We start from the raw sequence: 5,762 nt of genomic DNA, 5'->3' as shown, positions 1-5,762 counted from the left end.
TGTTCAAAAAGCGAGAAAACTAAAGCGTGAAGACTTACTTATGAAGCGACCACCACGAGAAGACCCACAACGAACAAACCTCTGCTTGACTTACAGCACAAACTTCCCCAATGTAAACAAAATCCTTAAACGACATTACAACATTCTGGAACAAAGTGAACGTCTGAAACGCGCATTCCCATCCGCTCCAGGCGTCGTTTACTGACGACCACGTAACCTCAAAGACACCCTTGTCCACTCCCAAATTAACACATCACCCCCCAATAATTCCTGCCGCCCTTGCTTAAAGCCACGATGTCTTGTATGTAAGGCGATGCGAGAAACAGACAAAGCAACCAGCACGCAATCCAAGTTTTCGATTAACATACGAGGAAACCTAACATGCGATTCCTCTAATGTGGTGTACCTACTCGAATGCAACGTGTGTGGTATGCAGTACATTGGACAAACAGAAACACCATTTAGGATTCGCTTCAATAATCACAGAGCCCATGCGAAATCAGCCCCAAGTCTACCTCTATCAAAACATCTCAATCTTCCCGACCATGCATTCGACAAACTATCAGTAACGCTCTTAGAGACGGGGTTTAAATCAAATCGAGAACGTGAACAACGAGAGTCATACCTTATCCACCGATTTAACACCCTCGATAGAGGAATAAATGAGAATCCCGGTACACTTGCAGCAATTAAAGCATTAGAAAACAATAACGGCAACAATGAAAATAGTAACTGAGTTCACGGCACTGCAGCTGCGAAGGGCACTGGACAACCTAAAACAATTCCAAGTGTAACGACTCTTCCTAAGTGCAGCTGTCGTCTGTTTTCTGTTTTGTTTTACTACCCAATCAATTGTGCCATGCACGACATGACCAACAGCAACCATGTGCACAGCCGGGAGGCCCCCACGACACGCGTAATTTAGAAGCGGGCCAGGAATTCGCATTGCACGCGCTTGCACAGCCTACCGCAATACGGGGCACCCCTATTTTTACGACGAAATGTTGACAGGGCGCGGAGTAGTTAAAGGCTTAGAACTTCCTAAAATGCCCGCTGACCAGCCTCTGCCACAATACGCGGCCCCCGTCCTTCTACGACGAATTATTTACGGGACCCCGAGTAGTTAAAGGCTTAGGACTTCCTGAAAAAGCTCTTTTTTGCCCCACACCGAACCGCCAGTGCCAGGAGGGGCCGTCTGATTGGGAGGAATGCGCTAGTGAACGGAAACATACACAGACCCCTGACATAAGATAGGTGAAGGAGAGAGGGGGAGAGAGATGGGGGGAAGTGGAGGAAAAGTGGAAGGGGGGCACCCGAGGGGCGTCCACCGTGTAATATTTTTCTTTTTTTTCTTTCCTTTTCTTTCTTTTTTTTTCTTTCCTTTTCTTTTCTTTTTTTTCTTTCCTTTTTTCTCTCTTCCTTGCCCTCTGATTTGAGATTGTATAAAGCTGAGCACAGACAAACTGTATCTTTATTCCTGATGAAGGCCAGACTCTAGGCCGAAACGTCGAAATAAACCACGTTGTGACACCGCTCACGGAGGATCTACTAGACTATATATATATATATATATATATATATATATATATATATATATATATATATATATATATATATATATATATATATATATATATATATATATATATATATATATATTATTTGTACACTTTTTTCTGCAAATCAAGATGCGGCTGGTAGCCAAAGGTTAGTGTCAATTTATAACAATATACATGTAGTCGCAAAGTCGTCGTGTGCATATCTAAATTTTAGTAATGAAATCTTAATGGTCTGGAAAAGTACGTAAACTCAGCATCAAATAGAATGAAAAAGTGTATCGCACAATAGCTACGAAAGGAAATAACCTAGAACACTATGAAACGCTTAAGAATTTGGAAAAATTACGCTATTTTGAGAGGTGCCGTTCCTCATATATGGTTGCTTACAGCCTGTTTCGAGGCCTTAGCTAAGTGATGAGGGTTATGTCCAGGTGGCCTATTCATATTTGCTATATGCTTTACCTATAGGTGATGCTATAGGTTGTTTCGTCGTTGATTCTCAGTGCGGATAGGTTCGAGTTATTTATTCATTTTATTTGGATGCGCAAAAAGCGTGAAGACACAGATCAATTGGGGAGAGAATCAGGCTGACAACTGCCAATTGGAGGGGCACAACGCCTGCCTGCTTTGAAAGTCACAGGCACGACACTGATGTTAAATGTGGGATATAAACGCGCGTCAAACCAGGCGTTCGCACCTATCTGCAGACACGGCGTGGTTGGCGTAGTGACCTTCCACCACTTCGGTGTCTTCTCGCTGCCGCTATTCACTTTCCTGTTGCCTAGTTTTGTTTCGTTTCTTCGCCTCACCTAAGTGTTCACCTCACTGTAGTGTTCTTCTGTTTTGGTGAGTAGTTTGATTTACCGAATTTCTACGACACATACTCGTTTATGGTCACTATAGATTTCGTAAAGGACACACAAACTTCTGTGGTAAATACCTGTTCGTCGAGCAGTCGGCTGCATCATTTTTAGTGGGCTTGGAATTCAAACAATTTTGGTGACACATGCTTGATAGGCCGCACAAATTTCGACCACCTTAAACAGCTTCCCTGTTCATAACCTCGGCCGGACTATTTTAAATTGCTTCTTCTGACCAACGCCCCTTCGACACCATAAATGTGTCAGACTTAGAAAGCAAGCACAGTTGAGAAGGGTAGCACATGAGAAGAAGAAGTGCCGAAGGATGCAGCCGGATGCACAAAAAGAAGAACAGCAAAGCGAAGAGGGATTAGATCACGGACGACCATGGTGTCACGAGTCCAGTGTGTTTTCGGGAACACGTCTGACGACGGCGTCCTCACAAGGTGCCACCATGGCGGGCTCCATTGGCACCAAAGGTGTGGTAGCCGCTGCCCTCATCCTGGCTGCAGTGGCCGCTGTCGTCTACCTGGTGCTGAGGCCACCTGGCTCTCGGAGAAACGAAGTTCTCATCGGCAGAAACGCTGTCGATAAGGGACAAGCGTAAGTGAACCAATTTCTGTCCTCTCGTGTGAGAGTTGTCCACAACTACGGTACCTCATTGCCAGGCGTCTTGCCAGGCTTCCCTGTATTAATATAAGCGTTGGCCGCCTTTAAGAATAATAGGCACGGTATGATTACGGTTTCGGCATATTGAGTTGTTCGAGAAATTCGGGAAAGTAAATTATATCGATTACTCGGTGGATTCAGCAGGTTTGTTTCAATTCGACATTTGCGTGCTTCAGTGTAAATTTTTGTGCTACGGCTCCTTTGATGGTCACCTAAGCTAATCGGCATGGCTGTATCATCACGCACTTAAAAATTATTACATCATTATATAACACCACGGCACCATACTGCGCTCTCAGAAACACAATGCGTGATCTCAGCTTTTTGCTATGTTCACGTGTCCACGGGCAATGTCAGTGTTGTGTTCTGTGTGAGTTCTCAGGCAGGTCAACAGCCTTGAGTATACTATATGCAGAGCCACACATTTGCTTCGTCTGAGTAGCGAACGCGTGCCTAGTATCATTCACTTAGACCCGTTTGTATTATTTGTGAATTATCAAGGCATGTGGACGCCACTCTCGAAAAATAAGCAACTATTGCCTTTGTTGAGGCGACCATGTCTAAATGTAGTAACGTAGTTTGCTGATCCCGTGGCGCAGAGCTATCGCCGACAACAGCACTGAAAACGAAGTCACCGAGGAGGATGAGCACGGTCAAGCAGCCGAGACGGACACCCCGGACAGCGACTGGATTCCGGCGGAAGAGGAAGCCAGGAAGCTGGCTGCGCGTTCCGTCATTCAGGCTCCGGCTTCGCGCAAAGAACGTTGCAGAACACCTCATCAGAGGGGCAGGCCGCAATCGTAGTTTTGTGGCCGCGAAGTGGGATAGGCGCGCAGCTACAACCTTCGAGTTTCCTGCTCGCCTTCGCTCTGGACCTCGTCACAGAACACCATTTTCTACGTCGGTGTAGAGAACGTGTGCCTGCTATCTTTCGGCAGATGGAATTTTGTATTCTTAACATATTAGAAAGATTACGTCTGTTTATGTGACTATATACTTTGCATCAAGGCTGGTCTAGGCTTTGGGGCCTTTCTGAAAAAAGGCACTTGGTGCCTTTTTTTCCTCTTGTCTGGGTGGCCACTAGATTCTGGAGTTCGACCTTTGTGCCTACAGAGACCGTTGGCGGTGCCCTCCCCCTTCGCACCGCTTCAGCGTAGGTGCCCTTTTGGGCAAGAAATACTCGCTTGCGCGCTTCTGGATACGGCATGTTTTCTTTCGTTTTCATTGTATGTCTTTTTCTTTTTGCCATTCCGGGCAGGAGCGTGAGTATTCTGCATGGGGCCCCTTGCAGTTCACAGAGTTTAAAGCATTGGTGCACTCACTGTCACTATGTTCATTCTGGCCGCATTTCATGCAGGTTGGATTACCGCAACGTTGTGAAATGACGCCTTGAACAGTGTTAAGACTGCGGTGGGGGTGGTGAGCACGTCCAGGTGGGCAAACTGCTTCTGTTTCAGGAGAGTGTTTGCGTGCTGTTTCTGGCTTACTTTAACAAGATCACCGGATGAAAGTTTTTTTTGCGTCGTACTTTTTTGCCTATTAGGTTAGCAAGGGTTCTAGCTATCAGGAAAACCGACAGTCCTGCAACAGAGACGTTGTCTGCCAGATAGTGTATGACTAGAAAGCGTGGGGAGTGGTCACAATCGCTTCCGGTTCGTTTGGAGATTCCGTTGGTGTGGTTCCTTTTCAGGGACCGATCATTGAGAAGTGGAAAAAGTTTGCCATTTGGAGCATTTGAGATTCGGCGGCTATGGTGACCACACACCACTGAGCCCAACAGGGAGGCGCTACAAGGTAGAACACATAAAGGCGCCAGTCATACATCACCGCCATAACCAGATATAACTACCCAAGGTTGGAAAACTACACAAGGTTAACCCTTGCTGCCAGGAAATTTGGAAGTAAATGGAAGATAGGAGATGACAGGAGATATAACAAAAGTAAGAGTTAAAGACGAAGATGAGAAAGGAGAGAGATAAAAAAGGCAACTGCCAATTTCTCCTGGGTGGGTCAGCCCAGGGGGGCCGTCTACGTGAAGCCGGGGCCAAAGAGGTGTGTTGCCTCTGCCGGGGGGCCTTAAAGGTCCAATCACGCAATGTCAGCTCAACACCCCGGATCCCCTTTTCCCCGGACACGGCAAAGCCACGCACGGCTGGGCGTGGGAGAGAGTCGAACCCCCCCCCCCACCTTGTTAGCTCGAGTCCGTGGTGTAGCTACACACCAAACGCCTGCTTGCGCAGACGCCCCTGCGGGGGTGTAAAAGATATAATACCCTTCCGTGCTGCCTGTTCATTGAATATTAGCGCTAACGCTAATAGTACATATTGTTACTTTTTGTTCACCGGGACAAAACACTGCAGGTATTCTGCAGAAATCCGACAGAATTTCTGTAGACTTCCTGTAGATGTTCCGCATATAGTTTGCAGGCATGCTGTATCCTGCGCGGCTACAAATGCTCTGCAGAATTTCTGCTGAACGGGTGTACCAATTGCCTACTCAGAGGTGACAGGGGGTGACAGAAAGTTTGTTACTTGTCTTCCCATATTCCGTATTGCGGGTGATTATTGGTCTGTAGAATTTCTGCAGATAGGATGCAAGTTTTTTTGTAATAAGGGCGTCCCAAATTCACCATATGATTATGAGACACGCCGTAGTGGAGCGCTCCGGAAATTTA

This window comes from Rhipicephalus microplus, chromosome 3 (genome assembly GCF_043290135.1).
Source record: "Rhipicephalus microplus isolate Deutch F79 chromosome 3, USDA_Rmic, whole genome shotgun sequence".
NCBI classification, from domain to species: Eukaryota; Metazoa; Arthropoda; class Arachnida; order Ixodida; family Ixodidae; genus Rhipicephalus; species Rhipicephalus microplus.
Note: the sequence above shows the minus strand (reverse complement) of the source record.